Source organism: Tenrec ecaudatus, chromosome 1 (assembly GCF_050624435.1).
Source record: "Tenrec ecaudatus isolate mTenEca1 chromosome 1, mTenEca1.hap1, whole genome shotgun sequence".
Lineage (NCBI taxonomy): Eukaryota > Metazoa > Chordata > Mammalia > Afrosoricida > Tenrecidae > Tenrec > Tenrec ecaudatus.
The window spans coordinates 312,954,658-312,968,491 of NC_134530.1; positions in this window are offsets into that span (position 1 = coordinate 312,954,658).

A 13,834-nucleotide genomic window follows, 5' to 3' on the forward strand; every position below is an offset into this window, starting at 1 on the left:
TCACCTGGGGAAAATGTGATTAAAAGTTTATAGGGCATGTTAGGTTAATTTACCCTTCATTCTTGCCTCTTCCAGCCTTCTGATCTTTGTTTGGGGGGCAATGTCTTCAGGTGTGATTGTTCATGTAATAGGCCTCTCTATTGCTTGACTGAAAGGTGACCCCTCAGGGTGGATTCAGTTGCAGGTTTCAAGGGTTCTAAAGGTCATAGTCTCAAGGGTCCCACCAGGCTCTATTCGACTAGTGCGTCTTTTTTACAATTTTGAATTTTGTTCTATATTTTCTTCCTGCTATGTCTAGGACATTGTATGATGTTCCAGATCATAGCGGTCCGTGGTGGTAACCAGCCACCATCGTTCTTGTGGTCTCAGGTTCGTGGAAGCTGTGGTTCATGAGGTCCCTTACCCTTTAGGACTAATTTCTTAAGTATCTGATTTTCTTCACTCTTCTTTGCACTGGATGGGAAAGCACCAGCAATTGCGTCTTAGATGGCCATTCACAAGCTTTTAAAACCCAGTCGCTACTCACCAAAGTGGAATGTAGCTCCTGAGCCAAGGGATTCAGTCCTTAATGGTGCTTGGGTATGGCTGAAAAGCTTGCCCACCTTTGCTCCGGCGTGCCCTGCTGTAATCACGGATATGCTGAAGGTATGCACATGTATGTTTGTAGAAATGTCTTCTCCAAACTGAAATCCAAGAGGGCTTCAAGGGTTCGTAGAAAAGTTCCGTTCCTTTTTCCCATGACCTTTTGAAGTCCTTTTGTACATACACCTGTGGGCGCATTCCCGTATGCCATCCGACACCTGTTACTCTTGCCCACTTCTGCATCCCTTCCTGAATTCCTGTTTTTTATTACTGTTCATACAGGATTGTGTGTATAATCATATCAATCGTTGTTGCCTTTTGCTCCTATGTATTGTCCAGGGTCATCCTTGCCTTGGTCATGTAATACTAACCTTCCCCTTATTGTAGAGTCTCTTTGTCACCCAAATTCATGCGTGTCTAGTCCCTAGTTAATGATTCTTCCTTACCCTCTCTCAAAACCAAGCCAAACTCAGACTCACCGCCGTGCAATCAATTCTGACTCCTAGACACCGAATAGGGTAGAGTAGAGCTGCGCCTATGGGTTTCTGAGACTATACATTCTTATGGAAATAGAAGGCCTCATCTTGCCCCCGCAGAGTGTTTAGTGCATTTGAGCTGCTGACTTTTCAGTTAGCAGCCCAAGAGTGCAGGGGGTCTTAACACTCAAACAGGTCCTCAAGAGCTACTTCATGATTGTGGAAAATAAGACAGACAGCGGAGCACTGGGGCACCTCATCCCCATGTCAGCACTGAGAGGGTGAATGTCTTTTCCAATGGGGATATTTAATGGAGCTTACTGATCTTTCAAAAGGCATACACATCCGACAGCCAACATATTAGCCAATGGGGACTATACTAAACAGGTAGCATAATAAACCAGCAATGAGGTGAGTCATCGTCTTGACCTAGTGCGAGTGGACAGCAAAACCCCCTGAACCCTCCCCAGGGGTTGCTATATTTTACAGTGGGTTTTTCAATAGAATCTAATTACTCTTATCTACAGATAATCTCCAGGTATAGTGAAAAGCCAGAGACAAGAATGATTCATCTTATATGGTAGCTCCTTTATGACAGTTCCTTTTTTTTTTAACATTTTATTAGGGGCTCATACAACTCTTATCACAATCCATACATATACATACATCAATTGTATAAAGCACATCTGTACATTCTTTGCCCTAATCATTTTCTTTTTTTACATTTTATTAGGGGCTCATTCCTTTATGGGGGTTTATTGGAGGGAATGTGTTCAGTCATGAGAATGTGTATTAAGCTTTATTTATATCTCATACCATGAGGGTCTTCTCCTAACTGAGTCAGCTTTCCAGATCCCTCATTAGAAGCATAGAGAAAATAGCTGCATTCCATTCTCATCCAGTCCCTCGGGGACCACAGCCCACTCTGTAACCCATTACACCATGAGCGCTCCTTTATCCCATCCCTAGTAGCCTAGGTGTTTGGTGACTTTTCATAGTAATGGTGTCAGTCCAATACGTGTCCCTCTGCGACTGACTTATTTCAGTGGCATAGTGCCCTCCAGGTATATGGGTACTGTGAGATGTTTTACAGATTCATTGCTGTTCTTCAATGTTGCATACTTTCCCACTGTGTGTACGCACCATAGTTTATTCATTCAAGTTGTTGGGCATGTCAACGGGTTTCATCTTTTTGATATTGTGACTAGTTCTATGATGACCATGGGTGTGCATCTAGCTGTTCGGATGTGTGGTCTGGATCACTCTTCCCAGGCCTCAGTTTCCTCAGCAGCAAAATGAAGGTCTTGGATCAGATGGTTTTAAGCTCCAGCTTCCTTCCATGTTTTATCCATTATATTTTGTGCTGGAGGTTACCTTGGATTAAAATTCCCCTGGAAGATTGTTCCTTACTTTCACACACCTGTACATAACCTTCTTCCACTTCATAACCCCTGGTGTTGCTATTAGTTGCCAAGGAGTCTATTTCCAACTCATGTGTGCAGAGCAGAGCTGCTTCCTAGGGGTTTTGAACCTATGACCTGTTGGAAGCAGTGCAAACTTAATCATTTGCACCACGAAGACTCCCCCACTCCCAGATCCCTGATCACATATTCATTTCCTAAACCTTGCCATGCACATTTCCTACCAGAGTGCTGAGATTCAGTAATTGTGAGAATGGCTTAGGCGATGTGGTATTCTCCAACGTCTTCCTTGAAGATTGACTGACTCCTCTAAGTGTATATCGCTGCCCAATGGGGGTTGGAAGCCCAGTAGTTCAGTGGTTACACACCCAACTATTAACCAAAAGGTCGGTGGTTTGAACCCACCAGCCAGTCCACCAAAGAAAGTTGTATTTGTGTGTTTCCTAAAGATTTAGAGCAGCGGTTCTCAACCTGTGGGTCATGACCTCTTTGGGAGTCGAAGACCCTTTCCCAGGGGTCGCCTGACTCATCACAGTAGCAAAATTACAGTTAGGAAGTAGCAACAAAAATAATTTTATGGTTGGGGGCTCACCACAACATGAGGAACTGTATGAAAGGGTTGCAGCATGAGGAAGGTTGAGAGCCACTGATTTAGAGGCTTGGGAACCTTATGAAACTCTTCTACTCTGTCCTACCCTGCATCCTAGAAGTCGCATTGACTAGAGGACGGTGAGCATGTTCCAATGGGAAAGCACTTCTATGGCCACAACTTGAATCCATCTCTATGGAGTCTGGGGGAAGGCAGATGCTCCTGGTGCCTTCCACCCTGTCTCCGGGGCATCAGGGTACCAAGTACTTCCATGGGAGAGTCATGGTTCTGCTCTTTGGAACTTTTTCTAGAGCCCTGGAAGGACTTGTCCTATGGAAAAGAGCTCATCTCTGTGGAGCTCCTGCCGTATCACAGATAGTCTTCCAGTTTAGTCCTCTTTGAGGGGTAATGCCATGAGCTGACATGGAATTAGATGGAAATTATGTGTGTGGTCAAGTCTAAAGGGAGTCGAGTGCTTTCTAGGGAGAGTCAGGGTTCTGATCTCATTATCTCTTTGCAGCCTTGAAACATCCAGCCAGTCTACTTGCCATTGGATCAATGATAACTCACGGTAGGTAACCCTGTCTGTGTCAGATTTGCACCGTGTACTCCACAGGACTTTCAGTGGTCGATTTGTTGGAAGTAGTGACCCAGACCTCTGGATGGACTCCAATCTCCATCCTTTAGGTTAGCAGCCTAGTACAGTAACCATTTGTACCACGCTGGCGTTCCCATGCAGCATCTCACGTTCCTAGTGAATTAGCCGGGGTCTCTGACGTGGTCCAAGGAAACACCAGCAAACTTTATGTCGTTCCCTAAGCCAGTCTGCACTGTATTCTGCTTCATGGTGGTGTGCTTATTTCTTCATCTGCCTTTCAGTCCCCTTGGAGAGGTGATGTCATAGGTCTATGTTTAATTGGACACAAATTCCTTACGTAGCCAACTCCAGAGGGAGCCAGGCACAATCCCGAGGCTTCATTAAGCTCCGTGCTGGACCCTCTTCCTTGCCCGGTTGCTCACTTTGGGTTCACCCAGCAGGGCGTGCGTGTGGTTCAGCCCTGGCTCTCCATCCTCCTTGCCATTGAGACAGAAACCAAACCAGGAATGAGCCTCCTGGGTAATGTGACTTCATCATGCATAATTGTTTGAATGAAAACCTCCTGGCTGCATAGCTGCACAATGCCAGTGATTACAGTGATTAAATCAATCAAGCCCAATTTCATAATCACCAAGAGTATACTTTCTCAGCTCAGCAGGGCTCTACCACGTGGCATGCCAGCTGTCTGATACAAGAATCACAAACATGATATTACACAAAGCATTTTGAGCTATGGTTGTGTCAGTTTGGGAATGTAATACCATGTTAATAAGGATGGGTGAGGCCAAAGAAGGCTTCATGAAAATCAGGCTAGTGAAATATCTGGTTCCTGATTTCCTTTGTAGTGGCTCACTTTTAGTCATTCAAGTGTGAAACACACACCTCACTTACCACTGTTTTCAAAAATGGCCTCACTGACTGCTTTATTCCCAGAATCATTCAGTCAGATACACACACACACCTTCATTTTAAGTATATAATAGAACAGATCATCGTAAACTGAGAAAGCTATTGCTAAGAACTAGAACTGGCCATTAAAGCCTTTCCAAAAGCACCCTGGAAACCCACCAGTTGTCAATCAACTCCAATTCACAGAGACTCATGCGTGTCAGAGTAGGAGTTTTCGCTGGCTGGGTTTTGGAAGTAGCTCTCCACGTGCTTCTTCGGAGTCACCTCTCGGTGGACTCTGTCCTCCAACCTTTATGTGAGTAGCCAAGCAACTTAACCATTTGCACTTCCTAGGACTCCTTTAAAAGCAGACACTATTAAAAATGTGGTAATGCCTTGTTAATATTATTACTATTGTAGGCATTTGCAAACACTAGGATCTGCTCATAGAGTGTGCCGACAAAACTGTCATTCGAAGCGTCGTTGTATTTGAGTAACAATAACAGCTCAGACCATAGCACAGTAACTCAACTCACTGCTATTGAGTGGATTCTGATTCCGTGACTCTAGAGAACAGGGGAGACCTGCCCCATTGAGGTTGCTGAGACTTTCAATCTGTATAGGAGTAGATAGCCTGTGGAGTGACTGATGGGTTTGAACCACACACCTTGTGGTTAGCAGCCAGCGTGTAGCCCACTATGTCACCATGGCTCTTTTAGAAGGCTCGAAGGGTAACTTATCATAAAATTTTAGCCTTGAAGGTATATGTATGTATTGATATATATAAACCTGATTTATGAAAAAGTGTTTTTGCTCTAATTACCGACAAGGATATTCTTTTTAAAAAAGATCATTTTATTGGGACTCATACAACTCTTATCACAATCCATACAGACATCAATTGTGTAAAGCACACTTGTACATTCATTGCCCGCATCATTCTCAAAACATTTGCTCTCCACTTAAGCCCCTGGCATCAGCTCCCCATTTTCACCTCTCTCCCAATTCCCCCACCCTCATGAACCCTTGATAAATTATTATTTTGTCATATCTTGCACTGTCTGACGTCTCCCTTCACCCACATTTCTGTTGTCCGTCCCCCAGGAAAGAGGTTATATGTAGCTCCTGTAATCAGTTCCACCTTTCTACCCGACCCTCCCTCGACCCTCCCAGTAGCTCCACTCTCACCACTGGTCCTGAAGGGATCATCCATCCTGGATTCCCTGTGTTTCCAGTTTACAAGGACATTCTTTCTGAGAAGGAAAAAAAATACATTTCTGCCGCAACGGTGCAGGAACATTATGTACCCAAGCCCAACAGGGAGACAAATGATCATTTACTCCCTTTTATGCTTGTCGTTCGAGCCCTTATTCTGGTTCTCTAAACGAGGCAATCATTTGGCTTCCTGCTGCAGCTAACTTTGCGCAAGGTTCCAAGTTTAGTCTTTGGGGTAATCTGAGATCTTGTAAATCTCTAGAGTTTGAACTCCTTTAGGGACAGAGGTCAGCATGTGCCCCCGTAGTGGCGTCTACCACGTGGTAAGCAGCTTTCAAAGCTTCTGGCTGGGGTTGGGACTGGGGACTCGATGGGGCACATCAAAGGGCTGCTATGGAGCCTGCCAATGTGTAATTTTTAGTCCTTGGTGGAAGTTACAATATGTTTGTTTGATACTAATTCATTAGCTAGCCATTTGTGTGTGTGTGTGTGTGTGTGTGCATGTGTGTGTGTGGTTTTACTTATTTGTGGTTTATTTACAGTTTAAAACACGTGTATGGTACCGATCTGTAGACAATGTAAAAGCATTCACCATTTTAGTTGGACCAAAGGATTCAAAAGCTTCTTCATCCATGGTGGGCAAAATCATATCCCCTCCCCAAGAGGTCCACACCCTAATCCCAAGAGCCTGTAAATATATGTTGTTACATTGTGAGAGGCAATCAAAACAGCAGAAGAAATAAAGGTTGCTAATCACCTATCTCTGAGATGAGAGTACTCTGAATTATATGGATGAGCCTAGTAGAATCTCAACCAAACCGGTTGTCACTGAGTTGATTTCAGTGTATGGCGACCAACCCCCATGCATGTCAAAGTTGAACTCCATAGGGTTTGGGGGGTTTTCTGTTTCACATATCAAACAATTTAACCGTTCCATCCTATTAAGAAGAATTGCGCGATCATCACCCCAATCCGTTTCAGAACGTTTTCTTCTCGTGCTCGTGGTTGTTAGCTCTCCATTTCCCCCCAGCCTCCCCTGCCATGCCCCTATCCAGATCTACCTGTGCTGATTTGTCATACCGAAAATCACAGAAAACCAAACACAGTCATATAAAATCATACAAAGACAATGGCTAACTTTTGGAAACAAGAAAGCCAGACATTTCTTCTGAGGCACCTCTGCGTGGACTTGAACTGCTAACCTTTTGGTTAACAACTGAACATATATGCCGTTCTCATCACTCAGAGACTCCACTAATAAAATCACCAAAGGTCCTTACATGTGGGAAAGGAAGGGGAAGAGTTAGTGTCAGGGTGGTGCAACCTGAGGACCACGTGACTGGTCAGTGGCACCATAAGGGTTAATGTCATCCAGTGTCATAACCCCTGGTGTCACCCGACCCCTCACATGAACCTCCCCCAACCAGACCGTACAGAATCCCTAGTAATGCTCATTATGGATCAATCTTATTACAGCACAATATTGTGCGCTTCCCAAATGTAGTATTTCTCAGATTACAGGAATGCTAACAGCAAAGTTGTTTTGTAAAATCTTCCTACATTGAATTACCTTATTAATGATATCATTATTCATAACTGAGCAGAAGCATTCCATCTTTTTCCTCTTTTCCTTTAATTACTACTCAATTATCAATAAGCAATTGGTATAAACTCACGAATACTCCTTCCCAAAATATCGTTGCTAAAACAGCAGCGCATTTGACATAACCGCCCACTGTGAGAACACAGGCCGCAGGGAAACCAAGGCAGGGCTTGTAGCGTGTGCAGTCAAAGCCATGCCATTGGAAGCATCACTGTAATTGGGTAACAAGGACAGCTCTGACTGAGGCACATTAACAACAACAACGCCTCACAAGTTCACTGCCTTTGAGTCCACTCGACTCATAGAGACCCTACCGGACAGAGTACAACTGCCCCTGTGGGTTTCCAGGACTGTAGCTCTTTATGGGAATGGAAAGCTTCATCTTTCTCCCTGGAGCTCATTAGAAGGCTCAAAATGTAGTTAGCACAGAGCTTTAGCCTTCTAAGGTATATTGATGCATGTCATTTGGACTTAGGAAAAAACGGTTTCTGTTATAATTAACTCCGGGGGTGTTCTTGTAAGAAAATAATACATTTCTGCTGTAAAATTTTTGTAGATGGCCATTTTTGTCACCCCCCTCTGTCAGAGTCCCTTGGTGAGGTCACCGACCCCCTAATGATGCCACTGTGACTGGCCATTGCTGATAAGACTTGCCCCTGTTACTGCTGGTTTTGAAGATGGAATGAGACCACAAGTCAAGGAATGCAGGCAACCCGGAAAAGGCATTGAAACAGAATCTTACCCCCAGGAGAATGCACCCCTGAGAACACTTCGGTTTTAGCGTAGTGAGGCCTGCTTTTAACTTCTGACCATGAGAATTGCAAGATAATAAATGTGCGTGGCGTTAAGACATTAACTTTGCGGTAATGTGTCACACCAGCAATAAGAAACGAACACACCCTCTTTCTTGGAAGGCAATGCTGCTCACGCGTTGTCCCTCTTCCTTTAAGACTTTTCCCTCTCCTTCTCCTTCTCACTTCCTTCCTCTAGCGAGGGATCTCAGACTTCAATAGGCTCATTCCAACCCTTGGTAAAAATATTCACCAAAAGAGCCCTTCCACTCCACCCTACTGGTTGTTGTTTATTAAATAGTCCATTTAAAAACATCTCTCTCTCATTAATGTTGGATTTGGGGGGGTCAGGTTTGGTTTTGTTCATGTTAGCATTCCGTTTTATTTTCATAGCTTTGGTTAATGTTTTCATTGAAAACATAGCAAAGGAAAGTTAAACCTCTTATAATCTCATAGTTGAAAAATGATATCTGAAAGTATTTCCCAAGCTTTCACCCCAAAACCACCCCATACGAGACTGGAATCCCAATAGATTCCCTCTTAATGTAAAATAAATGAGAAATGAATCAGCTCCCTTGCTCCACCCCATCTCGAGGGAATCACCACTCCCCCACTGCCCTCAAGGGGATTCTGATTCACAGTGAGCCTATGGGGGGTTCCCCAAGCCTTAAGTCTTTATGGGAACAGATTGGCTCCTCTTTCCCCCAGGAGTGGAGCAACTGCTTTGATCCACTCACCTTGTGGTTCAATGCTGACCCGAGAGTGCAAGCCAAGAAACTATTGCTAACCTTTGAAGGAAGAAATATAAGAATTTGGAACCAGAAGCTGGTCTTCCCAAGGCTTAACAAAGCAAATATGCAAGGGTCGATATATATATATATCGCCACGGGTTCCATTTGAGATATGCAATGGCTAATTGCAAACAAAATGCATTTAAACAGGCTTTGTAATCAATGGATGCCTGCAGACAAGTTCTCTTACTAATACACTTGCCTTAGTCTCATTAGGGTGCCTCCAAAAATGATATACCGTATATACTCGAGTATAAGTTGACCCGAATATCAGCCAAGCCACCTAATTTTACCACAAAAGCTGCATTAAAAATGTGCTGGAAAAACTCAGCTTATACAAGAGTATACATGGTCATTAAATAGTGGCGGAGGAGGGTACCTGCTGAGCCCGTTAAATTCAAGGCAGTTCACATGGTTATGGTGAAAATCTTGAGAGATTTTCCCAGAAGGTGCAGGATGATCACAGGGACTTATTGTAAAGACATTTTCGGAAAATTGAAAACTGCTCCGGTGGGATGGTGAGAAAACTAGGGAATGTTGTGCCCAGGAAATTTTTTTCCTCTGATGACAATGCACCTGGTCATTCTTCAAGGGTAGTGAGCGCTGTCCTATGAGAATTTGACTGGGAAACCTGACCCCATCCGCCCTACAGCCCCGATCTTGCTCCTTAAATGTCCTTTCGGACTTCTTTTTGTTCCCCAAACTTAACCGACACCGGAAAGAATACAAGCTGGGCCCCTCCAGGATGCCCAAACTGCCATTTGGCTGTGGTGTGACTAGAAGAGCACAGGGTCTCTGAGGAAGGTGCAAAAGAATGGAAGCACCGCCCTTAGAAGTGCCTAGAACTGGGTGGAGCACGTACGGAGGAGCACAAGCTTTACCATTTGCTCTTTGGCTTCTGTGGATTCAATAGCAATATTTTTTGACCCACTCTTGCACAATGCCTGGATGGTCTGACATAACTCAAGCCAGGCATTTAATTAAGAAAAGTTCCAAATTACTGTGATTCCAGGTACCTGTCAGTCACAAAATTTGGAGGAGCCTACTTTTGTCCAAAGCCTCAAATAATTTCCGACAGTAAAATTCCAAGAAAATTCACCACTGTAGTGAGTCCCAGGGAGCTTCAGCCACAGGAAATTCATGTTTCCTTTAACATCATGCAAATTTAGCCTAACTTTGAAACAGTTGAACCAACCTCTCCTCACAAATTATTCTTTATTATAATCATCTTCACTTACTGCATGTATTACTTTTAAATCAGGGGGAAGGGTTTCAAGCCATTTCTTACACTGAAGATGGCTAAATAAGAATCACACACACCTGTTGTGAGTTAACCTACGCATTGGACCTAAAGACACACAGGAACGGATCTTGTTCATAACCCAAGGACTACCTAGTTTGGCATTCAAAAAAACTAAACACATGAGGAGAAGGCATCATAAGAAATAAACACAGACAGAGATTACATACAGATACTTCAAGTAATAAAGTTTTCAGACATATTATATAAAATGGCTGTTTAATGTTTCAAGAAACAGAATTTTTTTAAAATCATTTTATTGGGGGGAAACAGAACTTTTAAAACATGAGCAGGAAACCATTAACTACAAAAGCTATGAAAATATGAAAAGGAATCAAACAGTACTTTTAGCAATGAAAATTATAATTAAAAAGAAAAAGAAATGAAAATTATAATAATGGTAAAACTCAATGCCTCTATTTAACAACAGTTTAGACACTGTGGATTTGAAGATAATGCAGGCAAAGAGACAAATGAATGGAAACTATGAAAGAAAAGTTAAGAAAGATATAGTGCCTGGGATCTTAAAGGCTTGAAGGTAAACAAGTGGCCATCTAGTTCAGAAGCAACAAAGCCCACATAGAAGAAGCACATCAACCTGTGTGATCATGAGGTATCGAAGGGATCAGGTATCAGGCATCAAAGAACAAAAAATCATACCATTGTGTGCTCACCTTTCTGATACAATCACTGAAGACAAATGGGTGCATAAGCAAAAGTGGTGAAGAAAGCTGATGGTGCCCAGCTATCAAAGATATAGCATCTGGGGTCTAAAAGGCTTGAAGGTAAACAGGTGACCATCTAGCTCAGAAGCAACAAAGCCCACATGGAAGAAGCACACCAGACTGTGTGATCACGAGGTGTCAAAGGAATCAGGTATCAGACATCAAAGAACAACAAAAAAATAAAATGAAATCATTGTGAATGAAGGGGAGTGCAGAATGGGGACCCAAGACCCATCTGTAGGCAACTGGACATCCCCTTACAGAAAGGTCTCAGAGAGGAGATGAGCCAGTCAGGGTGCAATGTAGCAATGATGAAACATACAACTTTCCTCTAGTTCCTAAATGCTTCCCCTGTCCCCCATCAACTATCATGATCCCAATTCTACCTTGCAAGTCTGGCTAGACCAGAGGATGTACACTGGTACAGACAGGAACTGGAAACACAGGGAATCCAGGGTGGATGATCCCTTCAGGACCAGTGGTGAGAGTGCCCATACCAGGAGGGTGGAGGGAGGGTGGGGTGGAAAGGGGTAACCGATAGCGAGGATCTACATATAACCTCCTCCCTGGGGGAGAGACAACAGAAAAGTGGGTGAAGGGAGATGTCAGACAGTGTAAGATATGACAGAATAATAATAATTTATAAATTATCAAGGATTCATGAGGGAGGGGGGGATTGGGGAGGGAGGGAGAAAATGAGAAGCTGATATCAAGGGCTCAAGTAGCAAATGTTTTGAGAATGATGATGGCAACAAATGTACAAATGAGCTTGACTCGATGGATGTATGGATTGTGATGAGTTGTATGATCCCCCAATAAAATGATTAAATTTTTTATAAGATGTGGAGGACAGGGAAATAAGATCTAAAGTCCATCACTAATGAGAGTCCCAGAAGGAAAAGAAATTAGAGCAAAGACAATATCCAGAAATAAAAGAACTTGAAAATTCAATGATTAAACCACAAAATTTAAAAATTTTGCATGGTAAATTTTTGAAAAATCATTTTAAAATAAGCAACATATTTAAATATATACTTTAGCCAAGAAGACATATACATATAAAATATCATATACATATACAATATGAAGCATATACATATAAAATATCACTGGTCATTAGAAAATTAAAGCAAAGATGGCTTTCACTACAAACCTTTCAACCCACTGCCATTGAGTCTATCTATTTCCTTTCAACCCCATCTGTTTCAGAGAAGAGCTGCCTTACACAGGATTTCCAATGACTATATTATTACAGAGGGAGTCCTCGTGGCACATTGGTTAACTGCAAGATGAGCGGTTCTCACCCACCAGCTGCTCCCTGAGAGACAGGTGGAGCAGTCTGCTTCCATGGACATCACCACCTTGGAAGACAGACGCCTTGGGCAGTTCTCCTCCCCTGCTGGGTCTTCCTTGCACTTGATGGCCTAACATGACCCTCCCCCAGAAATCGATCCCTCCTAGTGATGTCCCCAAAGCAAGTGAGTGGGCAGTGCTCTGCTGTGATCTATTCAGTTGTCCTTGGTTAATTTTCAGCCTTTCTTTTCAATCTGGAACATACAATCTACCACAGTGTGACAGAAGGATGAACGGGTGGTGGATTTTAGGGATATGATACATCTTTTCAAATGTTGTAATGCTTTAATCTACTAAAAGCTATGAAAGGTGTTTTTTTTTCTTGTGTGGGGGGTTTCTCCCACCGCCCCCATGCAATACATATTTCCACAAAAATAAAATAGAATAAGTAGAAAGATGGACTGTGGAAGAAAGGTACACATTCTTGAAATGAACTGGTTTCCTTTGGTTGACCACAAGCTTGGTTTGAATCCACCAGCCAGTTCTCGGGAGAAAGATGAGCCCGTCCCTGCAGACTCAGAAAGCCCATGGAGCTACTCTGTGCTTTGGGGTCACCATGAGTCAGAATTGACTTGATGGCAGTGGGTTGGGTTTGGTTTGGTGATTCTTGGAACATGGAATGGACTAGACAGTGAGTTCAGAGGTCTTTAAGAACCACAGTTCTAAAATAATAATTTATTTATAAATTATCAAGGGTTGGGGGGAGGGGGGAGCGGGGAAGGAGGGGAAATGAGGAGCTGATGCCAGGGGCTCAGGTGGAGAGTGGGTGTTTTGAGAATGATGATGGCAGCATATGTATAAATGTGCTGGGCACAAATGATGTATGTACGGATTGTAAAAAGAGTTGTATGAGCCCCTAATAAAATGATTTAAATAAATAAATAAAATAAGGAAAGGGAAAGGGAGCAAAAAGAACCACAGCTCTGTAAATACACAGCATTAAATTATGAGTATATACTAGCCTATGAGCCATTTTAATAAGTAATCATTTTCATTCAGTGCTGTTTAAAATCTACCTGTTTCTTTTCATTTCCACTGCCGCTACCCTAGACTTGGGCTTTGTCATCTCTTCTAACAGATCATTCCGGCCTCCAACCTCTCTCTGCCTCACCTCATAATCCATCTCACAGGAAGAATAATCTTCTTAAAATGGGTTTTAAACTTATCACTTTGCAGAACCTTCAATAGCCCCATGAAACCTACAATTTTTAGCCCAGACAATTTGTTCAGGCAGCAACTTGAGAAGAATTGAAATGGTAAAACATCCCTATTGACGGGATTTGGGGTTCCAAGGTCATCACCTCACTATGCAATCTCAAAACCTGCTGCCACGCCCCTGCCCCCTATTGGATCCCAAAGCTACAAAGGCAGTTTGCATAATGGGTGTCAGCAGGGGTCCTGGGGCCAGGGAGCCTGAGCTGCATCCTGTCTCTGTTTCTTGGTAGCTGAGAGTGGACCTCTTGCAAGGTTCTCAGAAACTCACTGCCACAGAGGAGATGCCG